Below are 11,481 nucleotides of genomic sequence, written 5' to 3' on the forward strand. Positions count from 1 at the left end.
GTTCAATGTAAACTTAAAAGACAGTAAAATGGGACATGACCTCCATTCAAATCCCAGAGATGTGGGCAAGTCCCCAAAAGTAGTTGTTAGATTTAGAAACTGGACACACCTCATTTCCCAAAAACACAATACATAGAAATTTCAGGGATAACTGGAAAAATCGTCAGAGAAATGTTCAATGAAATTCAAGCTCTTCAACATCTCAGGGCTGAAACGTGCCCTCTATTCATCCAGGCAACAATGCCTCTTGCTTCTTAGAGGAGGGATACGATTGGTCAAAGACACCAAATGGCTTTACAGAGCAACTTTTTAAACTTCCCTTTTGAGCCAAGGTCTAGGTCTTTGAAGATTCAAGCAGCCCTGCAAGGCTTGTGAACAGCAGATTCCAAAGGTCCAGAGGTCTGGCCCTTCCTTCCCAGACACTGTCAAACATGTAAAATCTCCTGTCATGGTACATTTTATATTTTGAAATATGGAAGCATATTTTAAATACTCTTAAGGCATTTATTTATTAAAATGTTCTCTGCCAAGATTTCACATTAGCTTAAAATTCAAATCAGTCTTTACATTTCTCTACTGAGGACTCCACCTCAGTGTATGACATAAAAGCACCTTCTCCAGCAGTGAGTGTTACCAGCATCCACACAGTGAGCCCCACGGTCAGCCTCTCTGTTCCCCAGGTGACCCAACTAGATGTTACTACTGCTCTGCTACAGGGTAAAAGCTCCTAACTCAAACTCATTGGAAAAGGGGTGAAACTTCTGCAAAGTGCACTTTAAGAAGAGGTACTGTTTGCTCATGAAAAGAAACCAGTGAGTCCTCTAAGGATAATAAAAGGGGATATTTTGCAGTTAAGCACATGATTTGGAGTGAAGAATTCGGATGTTGCTCTGCTGGTCCAGGCTGTTAATACTCTTCTTGTTCCTCCTGTGGGCCCCCTTCATCAGGTATCACAAAGCCTTCATCTGTGGCATAGAGAATGTCCACGATCCTCTGCAATACAGGGTTGTTTTCTCCTTCGTTCTCCTGGCAAATCAATTCAATGTTTCTTAGCTTTCCAAAGTAGAAATCTCTCTCTTTCTCCAAGTCCTCGACGGTAAGTTTCAATACATTGACCTGCTGCATCAATTCAGCTGCTTCATCATCCCGTTGCCCACACTAGGATTCTTTCGCACCACACCCGGGCCAGCCTTAGGGGTTGCAGTAGTTCTGTGTGTTGCAATGGGCCTCTGTGGAGCTGCACTGCTAGAGCTGAGAGGTTTCTTCGGTTTGTTCAGAGCTGGAGCAACAAGGGAGGGAGCCACTGCAGTTTCTTGACCTTGTCTGGCAGCTACAGGGTCATAGTCTTTTCCATCATAGTTTGCATCAAAAAACTTCTTGAACCACTGAACAAATTCAAAATTGTCCTGAAACTTTCCTTTTACTAATTTGTCCACAGGAATTATTTTGTCAACACCCATTCTCTTAAAACCTGCTTGTAGTATTTTGAAGTTCTGGATGTATTCATGCTCTAGTTCAGCCTGGAATTTCACTTTCTTCAAGGCAATGGAGCCAGGGAATAGCATGTCCATAAACTGACAATAGGCAGCCCCTGAGCACGACTGTTCAATCTTTGTCAGATTCAGCTGCAGAGACTCATTGATCCAGGCCAGCATGTCATGTCGACTTAGGTTATCACTGGTGACGGACGTTGAGTATACGTTCACTGCCATCTTCGGCTCTTGGCGGGCCCGCGTCCACTGCCTGTGCCCGGCTTCGATTCCGTCTTCCTCTACATAGCTTTTTATGAGTCTGATGTCTGTCTCCTAAACTGGGTAAGCTAAAAAAGTAGTCGAGTGTGTGATTGGTCCTGCTAGTCTCTCCAAAAACAGCATTCATTTCAAAAAATATTTCAGGCACTAGGTTAAAGTAAGCCTCATTCTTTCACCAAGGTCTAAACTACACTGTACAAACCTCCCTCCAGGGGTTAGGTAAAAGCTGTGAAAGTGAAGAAAGGTCAATGTGTACAACTGAAAATCAACAGTATGATTTATAAGTGCATAAGCAAAGTTAGATTTGGAAGCTTTCTTGTATGGACTTGTTTCCAGTCAGCAAATGGCACAAAAGTTGCCACCTGTTTCACTTCTCCTAGGATAAGGAGTTAGCCACACTTGGGAGGAGTTTTTGCTGGACAATAAACTGTAAGCCGGGATAGTCCACAAAGGTTAATCTGGGTTCAAATACTAGCAAGAAAGCCAATATGGATGCTAACAAAGGCAGCTTTTACTTTGTTTTACTAAAAAACAAGCAATCAAGGTAAGTAAAGATCATACACCATGAAAGTTTACAAGGGAGTGTATGTGACTGATCATTTCTGCTGAATTCCTCATGCTAGTGTGTGCAGAGTGGTTTGGTTTATTCAGTCCCTTAAGGAACCAGTCAGGTAAGAGGACCCCAAAAAACATAAGCCTATTTCTGCCTTTTATACTTTCAGTCTGGGGGAATGGGCTACATAAGCAGCCAAGATCCTATCAACTAGGAATTCTTGCTATTCCACAATTAAATGTTCCCAAGTTCTCTTTCTTATGTCATCAACAGATATATAGCAACCCAGCTATGGACTACCATGAGCTCCATGAGGGCAGGAACTGTTTGTTTTAGTCGCTATAAGAATTTGCATGCATTTCCTAGCATGATGCCCGCACCTGAGAATACACTCAGGAAATATGTATTACACGAGCAAAGAAATGAATGAATGAATGAATGAATGAATGAATAGGTTCTGGTTCTAGCCCTGCCATTTATTAACCGTGGTTAGCCAAATTACTTACTTTATCAATGTTTCAGGCTTTCCTCAGCCATATGATGTAAAATCTGTAAAAGTGATTAGATTAGATAGTTACCAAGATTCTTATAAAAACAAGGCAAATGTCATAAACAAGATCAATAGGAAGTCACTTATCTCTACTCTTAACCTTGAGCTTTACTGACCATGAAGCTTATCTCAACTAAATTACATTAAAGGGCAGGAAGAGTATGTTTTAGTCCTGACGATGCTGATTATTAGACTGTGTCTCTGAACATATCACTTAAACTTCATAGACCTCCATTTTCTTTTTTTTCATTTTCTTATATATGTTTATATATAAGAAGGATGAGAACACTTCTGACCTTTAAAATTGCCAACATTTGATTAGTTTATTTATTTATTTTTAAATATTTTATTTATTTATTCATGATAGAGAGAGAGAGAGAGAGGCAGAGACACAGGCAGAGAGAGGAGCAGGCTCCATGCCGGGAGCCCGACGTGGGACTCGATCCCGGGACTCCAGGATCACACCCTGGGCTGAAGGCAGGCACCAAACCACTGAGCCACCCAGGGATCCCCTGATTAGTTTATTTAATAGGTTTTGTTTAAAGTTGTTCTTTTTCATGTGAAAATCCTTGAATTAATGTCTTTTGAATGCCTGATTTCCGATGATTTTCTTTAAACTTAAGTCAAATGAACAAGTCCTCTAAAACTCATGAAAAGGATATATATTATGGGAAAAAGTTACTTCTGAAAAAGACAATAGAAAGTAGGTATAAAACTGAGAGAAACAAAGCATAGAGGTATATGATACCCTAGGAGATACCCTGGGGATCATTGTGCCTGCAGAAGGATTAGGGGAAGGAAACATGATCATAGCATCCTTGGGACAGGAAGAGGAAGAGTGCTCTCTAACTTACAAGAGTGGATTAATCATCATTTCATCTCCCAAACTTTCCATTTTTTGTTCTCTTTAAGACAAGTATTTTCTACTTTCAGGCTGGGGGAATTCAAGCGGATTCAACAATTCAAGTGGAACAATTTTACTTCTCCTAGGACAAATAGCTTTCATTTCTGCAAGGATTTCTTTTAGTCTTTGGAAAAGTGCTAAAGATCCAAAATTTCTCCAGATTTCAACCACATTTCTGACACTGTACAACCAATAAGATAGGGCGCATGGACATAATGGGTTCCTAAAGGTATTTTTTTAAAAAGAAAGGAAATGAAACGTCTTTGTTACAACTCTTGGAGATTGACAAAACCAGGCAGGATCATACTATCTTTTATTGTATATCTTTCACACTTTTTTTAAAGAATGTTATTTTGCATTTGATGAAAGAAAGACACAGAGAAGGTAAAGGAACATGCCCTTACTCAGTGCAATTAGATTGGGGAAAAGATTAGATGTGGTCTTAAGGCTAGAAACTCAAGAGGGACAGAGATTCTCTGAAAAGAAGCTAGACCTGTATATAGTTACATATAATCCATTTGAGGAAGAAAAAGGTGAAGCATTTTAAACAACCTTCCTCTTCCATGAACTCAGGCTCTAAAAAAAATAGTAAAATAGGAGAAGGGGCATAGAACAAAACAAAAAGTAAATGAGTGACAGAAAGAACAATTTTTGGAAGGATAAAAAGCTAAGTAGATCAAGACAATGGAAGTTATTTATGAAATGACACTAATTTCTAGCTTTCTGGGGCACCTGGGTGGCTCAGTGGTTGAGTGTCTGCCTTTAGCTCAGGTCATGATCCCACAGTCCAGGGATGGAGTCCCGCATTAGGCTCCCTGCATGGACCCTGCTTCTCCCTCTCCCTCTGTCTCTGCCTCTCTGTGTGTGTCTCTCATGAATAAATAAATAAAATCCTAAACAATTTCAACTATTTCTAGCTTTCTAAGGGACATCTTCAACTAACCTTTTCAAGAATTCTAAAGTTTTACATGTCCTAGATATCATTCAATATCTTTTTTATTTTATTTTATTTTTTTAGAGTGAGGGAAGAGGAGAAAAATAGAATTTTAAACAGCTCCATGCCCAGCATGGAGCCAGGTATGGGCTAGATCTCACAACCCTGAGATCATGACCTGAGCCTAAATCAAGAGTTGGCCACTTAACTGACTGAGCCACCCAGGTGCCTCTGATTCATTATCTTTATCTTAGATTTGATCAGAGCCTGAGACAAGGATTGGGTCTAGATAGTTTAATTGAAAGATGATCCTAGAAAGCAGAAAAGAGTCAAGAGAATGAAACCAGAAATGGAGAAAAGGCCAAAGAAAGGGAGGGGGTGGATTATTAAACTGGTTACCAGCATCAGTGACTGGGGTTCAGACCCACTGGGGACATGATGAGCTTCCTTTGGAACCTACAACAAAATTGTCTCACACAAGTATGGGTAAGATGGAGCAATCATTCACTGATTCCACTTCCTCTTCCTTCCAGGCTGCATCTGTGTGCTGTGTGCTGTGTGCTGCCCATCCCTTAGAAGAAAGACCTGAGATAGAAACACAGACAGGTATAATAGTTCCTATTTGGGATAGGACCCTGGCATTACACAAGAACTGCTTCTTCCAGCAGTGCTGAAATCATCTGGGCAAAGAAAAGATAGTGCAAAGTATCTTTTCTATTAGTATCTTCACTCCAAACTACTCCACTTCATATTCACTTTTTCCACTAAATTCAATCACCTTGTACTGAGTTATCCAAAGCCTTTGCATAACATCATACATCTCCCATCTACCATACTTAGTTTTGAGAAGTTTTGCTCTTTCCATACTTAAAAAAAATTATGCTAAAACACACATAAAACTTACCATCTTAACCATGTTAAAGTAATATTAGTTCAGTAGTGTTGAATATAGTTACATTGCTGTGAAATAGACTTTCCAAAATTTTTAATCTTGCAAAACTGAAACTTTATCCCCATAAAACAACATTTGCCTTTTATACCAAAGGTGGGGGAACAGGCCATATCAGTAGCCAAGATCCTCTCAGCTAGGAATTCTTGCCATTCCACAATTAAATGTTTCTTTTTTTTTCTTTAAAGATTGTATTTTTTTAAAGATTTATTTATGTATTTATTTATGTATTTATTTATTTATGTATTTATTTATTTAGTTATTTATGATAGACATGAGAGAGAGAGAGAGAGAGAGAGGCAGAGACACAGGAGGAGGGAGAAGCAGGCTCCATGCCGGGAGCCCGACGTGGGACTTGATCCCAGGTCTCCAGGATCACACCCTGGGCTGAAGGCAGATGCTCAACTGCTGAGCCACCCAGGCATCCCCACAATAACTATTTCTAAGTTATCTTTCTTATATCATCATTGAATACATAACAATTTGTTAAAAAAAAGATGAAGGTCATTTTAATATTTTTCCAGTTTTATTAGAGAAATAATTTACGTACCTCATTGCAGAAGTTCAATGCATACATTATGATGATTTGATCTACATATATTATGAAATGATTACTACCATAGGTGCAGCTGCCACCCATCTTTTCATATAGATATGAAATGAAGAAAGAAAAATAATTTTCTCCTCTGATGAGAGCACTTAGAATTTATTTTCTAATAACTTTGCTGTATATAATACAGCAGTGTTAGCTATTATCAAGTTGTACAATAGATACATCCCTAGTACTTATTTGTAGGTGGAAGCTTGTACCTTTTGAACACCTTCCTCCAATTCCTCCTCCCCCAACTCACCCCATCCCATCCTCCACCTCTGATACCACTTTGATTTCTTTTTCTATGAATTTAATTTTCTTTTTTTAAAGATTCCACACAGAAGTGAGATAATACAGTATTTGTTTTTCTCTGTTAGACTTATTTTACTAGCATAATGTTTTCAAGATACATGTCACAAAGAGCAGGATTTCATTGATTATGGCTGAATAATATTCCATTGCATATATATATATATATATATATATATATATATATATATATATTGTATACCACTACTTCTTTATCCATTCATCCATTGATGGACACTTAGATTGTTTCCATGTCTTGGCTATTGTGAACAATGCTGCTAGGAGGATGGAAGTACAGATATTTTTTTGAGTTAGTGTTTTTCCTACCTTTGAATATATTTCCAGAAGTAGAATTTCTGGATTGTATGGTAGTTCTATTTCCATATTGTTTTCCATAGCGTCTGTATCGATTTAGAAATTCAGGGATAAATTTCACTTGATCACGATGAATGATACTTTCAGTGTGCTGGTGAATTTGGTTTGCTGGTATTTTATTGAGAATTTTTGCATCTATTCATCCATGATATTGGCCTATGATTTTCTTTTTTAGTAGTGCATTTTTCTAGTTTTGTTATCAAGATAATGCTAGCTTCATAAATTAAGTGTGGAGTGTTTCCTTTCTCTGATTTTTTGGAAGAATTTGGAAAGGATTGATGTTAATCCTTTAGATGTTCAGTAAAATTCACCAGTGAAGCTATCTGATACTGGGCTTTTCTTTGTTGGGAGATTTTTTATTACTGATTCAATCTCCTTATTAGTAGTTGATCTGTTTTCAGATTTTCTATTTCTTCCTGATTTAGTCTTGGTAAGTTGTGTGTTTCTGAGAGTTTTTCCATTTCTTCTAAGTTGTTCAACTTGTTGGCAATATAGTTGTTCATAGTAGCCCTTATGATCTTTTGAATTTCTATGGTGTCAGTTTCAATGTCTCCTTTTTAATTGATAATTTTGTTGATTAGGTCCTTTCTCTGTTTTCCCTGATGGGTTAGCTAAGAGTTTGTCAATTTTGTTTATCTTTTCAACGAACCAACTCTAATGTTGGTTAATCTTTTCTATGGTTTTTCTGTTCTCTATGGCATTTACTTCTGCTCTAACCTTTATTTGTTTCTTTTGTTCCACTAACTTTGATATCAGTTTATTCTTCTTTTTCTAAGTCCTGATGGTGTAAAGTTAGGTTGTTTATTTGGGATCCATTTTACTTCTTAATGTAGACATTTATTGCCATGAACTTCCCTCTTAGAACTGCCTTTGCTGCATCCCACAAGTTCTGGTATATTGTGCTTTCATTTTTATATGTCTCAGAAAACATGTTTACTTCTTTACTTCTCCTTTACTTCATTGATTGTTCAGGAGAGTGTTTTTAAATTTCCATGTGTTTATGAATTTTCCAGTTTTCTTCTTGTTATTGACTTCTAGTTTTGTACCACTGTGGTCAGAAAAGATATTAGATTTCAATTATTTCAATATTCTTAAATTTGCTAAGATTTGTTTTGTAGCCTAACGTGTGATCTATCCTAGAAAATGTTCTATGTGCATTTGAGAAGAATGTGTGTTCTGCTTTTGTTGGATAGAATGTTCCATTCATATCTGTTAGATCCATTTGGTCTGTAGAGTTGTTCATATTCACCGTTTCCTTATTGATCCTTTGTCTAGATAATCTACCCATTGTTGAAGTATTAAAGGTATTACTGGGATATTGAAGTCCCCAACTATTGCTATTGCTGTTTATTTCTCCTTTTAGCTCTGTTAGTTTTTGCTTTATAGATTTAGGTGCTCCAATCTTGAATGCATAAATTTTTACAATTATTATAGCTTCTTGATGTATTGACCACTTTATGACTATATAATAACTTTTTTTGTCTCTTTTTGCCATTTTTAGTTTAAAGTCTATCTTTGATGAAAGTATAGCTACTCTTGCTTGTTTGGGGTTACCATTTGTTTGAAAGAGCTGTTTTCATCCCTTCATTCTCAGTCTATGTGTATCTTTAAGGCTAAAATGAGTCTTCAGTAGACAGCATATTGTTGAATCTTTTTTTTTAATTCATTCAGTCATTTTATGTCTTTTGATTGGTGAATTTAATCTGTTTAAGTTTAAAGTAATTACTAATAGATAACGACTTACTATTGCCATTTTGTTGTTGGTGGTGTTTTTTTGTTTTTTTGTTTTGTTTTGTTTTCTTTTTTGGTTGTTTGGTAGGTCCATTGTCCCTTGTTTGTTATTCTGCTGTCTTTTTTGTGTGTATTTTGGTGTCTTTTGATATCAGTATGTTTCCACCTCTTTATCATGTTCTTTTGTGTAATTACTGCAAGATTTATCCTTGTGGTTACCATTAAGCTTACATAAAATATCTTAAGCTTATAACACCTATTTTAAACTTAAAGCAACTTAAATTTAATAGAATTAATATACTTTACACTTTTACATCTTCTCCCCCCATGTTTTAGGTTATTGCTATTACATGTTTTTATTTTTTTATTTTAAAGTGTTTTTTAAACAGGTTCCAAGCCCAATGCAGGACTTAAACTCACAACCCTGAGATCAAGGCCTGCACTGAGATCAAGAGTTGACACTCAACTGAGCCACCCAGGTACCCCTACATGTTTTTATATTTTGTAATTAATAACAGATTTTTGGGGTCACCTGAGAGGCTCAGTGGTTGAGTATCTGCCTTTGGCTCAGGGCATGATCCTGGGGTCCTGGGATAAGCTCTCTGTGGGGAGCCTGCTTCTCCCTCTGCCTATGTCTCTGCCTCTCCCTCTGTGTCTCTCATGAATAAATAAATTAAATCTTTTAAAAAATAACAGATTATAGTTTTGCATATTTTTGCTATATTCTTTTTTAACTTTTGAAATAGTTATGAATTATGTACCACTGTTACCATATTACAGAGTCTATATATTTACAATTACTAGTGAGATTTAAACTATTTTTTGTATTTTTATGATATCATTTAGCATTATTTTACTTCCACTCAAAGAAATGCATTTAGCATTTCTTGTAAGGTGGATCTGGTGGTAATGAACTCCCTCAGCTTTTGTTTCTTCGGAGAAGCTTTTATTCCTCCTTTGTTTCTGAAGAACAGCTTCACTAGATATAGAGTTCTTAGTTGACAGTTATTTTATTTATTTCAATATTTTGAATATGTCATTTCATTCTCTCCTGTCCCGAAAAGTTTCTGTTGAGGAATCTACTGCTAGCTTTCCAGGGGTTCTCTTGTTTATAACTTCTCTCTGTTCTCTTGTTGCTCTTAAAATTCTTTGTCTTTGACTTTTAACAATTTAATTAAAATGTTTCTCAATGTAGCTCTATTAGGGTTCAAGTTGAGAGCCTTTGGGCCTCCTGGATGTGGATATCCATTTCTCTCCCTGCATTCAAAAAGTTTCATCCATTATTGTGTTAAATATACTTTCTGTCTCATTCTCTCTCTCTTCTTCTGGAATTTCCATAATGTGAATATTACTTCATTTTGTTGTGTTTCATAACTCCTATAAGCTTTCCCAAAGCTTTATTCCCTCTCTCATTCTTCTTTATTTTTACTCTTCTGACTGGGTAATTTGCTCAGTACCGTGGGTCACACAACTTCCAGGAGTTTTTGCCAGCCCCTCTGGTCAAAGGGGGCCAGAAAACACTGTCCAGAGCAGGTGGGGCTACGACTCAGTACCTCGGCTACACATGGGCAAACGGGGGTCTTGGGCAAGCAAAACCCCTTGTTTGAAAATTCAAATCAGGCAGATCTGTACCCCACTGAATTCCCTAGTCAGAGTGTGCCCCCAACCTGGTTCAAATAAGCAAAGCCACAGGTGGAGATTACTATGTGGGCACTACCGGTATGAACTCAGTCTGCCAAGATCCACATACAGGTTGTTTCCAGCCTCTCCCCTCTCTCTGTCCCAGTCACATTTGCAGTGGTTGAGCCCTGCAGATTCCTCCACTCCCTATAGTGTGGGATCAGAGGAGGGGCTCCTGCGAAGTGACCCACGGTACTGCGGGAGACTGGTTGATTTTTTCCCCAACTGCAGGAACTGGTGGCTCGGGGGAGACTTCTCTGAGTGGTGCTACGTTGGCCTGGGGAGAGACAATGGGGTCATTGTATAACACTGCACTCCTAATACAGTCTGGTCTCTGAGGTATGGGGCATGAGGGGGTCACTTCAACCTCACAGTGTCTTATTCTTTAGTAGTTGTTAGTTGTGGGAATCCCTGGGTGGTGCAGCGGTTTAGCGCCTGCCTTTGGCCCAGGGCGCGATCCTGGAGACCCAGGATCGAGTCCCACGTCGGGCTCCCGATGCATGGAGCCTGCTTCTCCCTCCTCCTGTGTCTCTGCCTCTCTCTCTCTCTGTGTGTGACTATCATAAATAAATAAAAATGTTAAAAAAAATAGTTGTTAGTTGTTGTTCTTGTGAGAAGGAGCAAAGTCAGGGACAATCTCTTTCACCATCTCGGTGATGTCACTATCTCCCCTTTTTAATTTTTTACTTAAAATAATATAAATTTTCATTTGAATATAATTAAAGAATTTGTCAAAAAGCAGAGGAGGTCCAATCACTTATGATTCCAACACTTAACCATACCAAAGTCAATAAGTTTGGTCTGTTTATTTTCTTTTTTATTTATTTTAATAAGGAAGTGTATTTTTCACATAATGACAACAATATTGTATGTACAATATAGTTCCTTTTTATTTTAACATGGCAAACACAATCAAATTGAAAATAGATAAAATGCAACAAAACACTTAGGTCAAAAAAAAAAAAAGATCAAGTGCTCAAGTACAATGTAGACATTAGAGGACCTACATAGTTTCTACTAAAACACTCACAAACATGAGGCACCTAGGTGGCTCAGTCTGTTAAGTGGCTGCCTTCAGCTCAAGTTCTTAGGGTTCTGGGATCAAGCCCCATGTCTGGCTTCCTGCTCATCAGGGAATCTGCTTCTTCCTCTC

General features: G+C 37.7%; 1 pseudogene; it reads right to left on the reverse strand.

Moving 5' to 3' along the window:
- Nucleotides 1–682: 682 nt before the first annotated feature.
- On the reverse strand, nt 683–1,759 carry LOC129501831 (microtubule-associated protein RP/EB family member 1-like; annotated as a pseudogene).
- Nucleotides 1,760–11,481: the final 9,722 nt, after the last annotated feature.

This window comes from Nyctereutes procyonoides, unplaced genomic scaffold, assembly GCF_905146905.1.
Source record: "Nyctereutes procyonoides isolate TBG_1078 unplaced genomic scaffold, NYPRO_anot_genome, whole genome shotgun sequence".
In the NCBI taxonomy this organism is placed as follows: domain Eukaryota; kingdom Metazoa; phylum Chordata; class Mammalia; order Carnivora; family Canidae; genus Nyctereutes; species Nyctereutes procyonoides.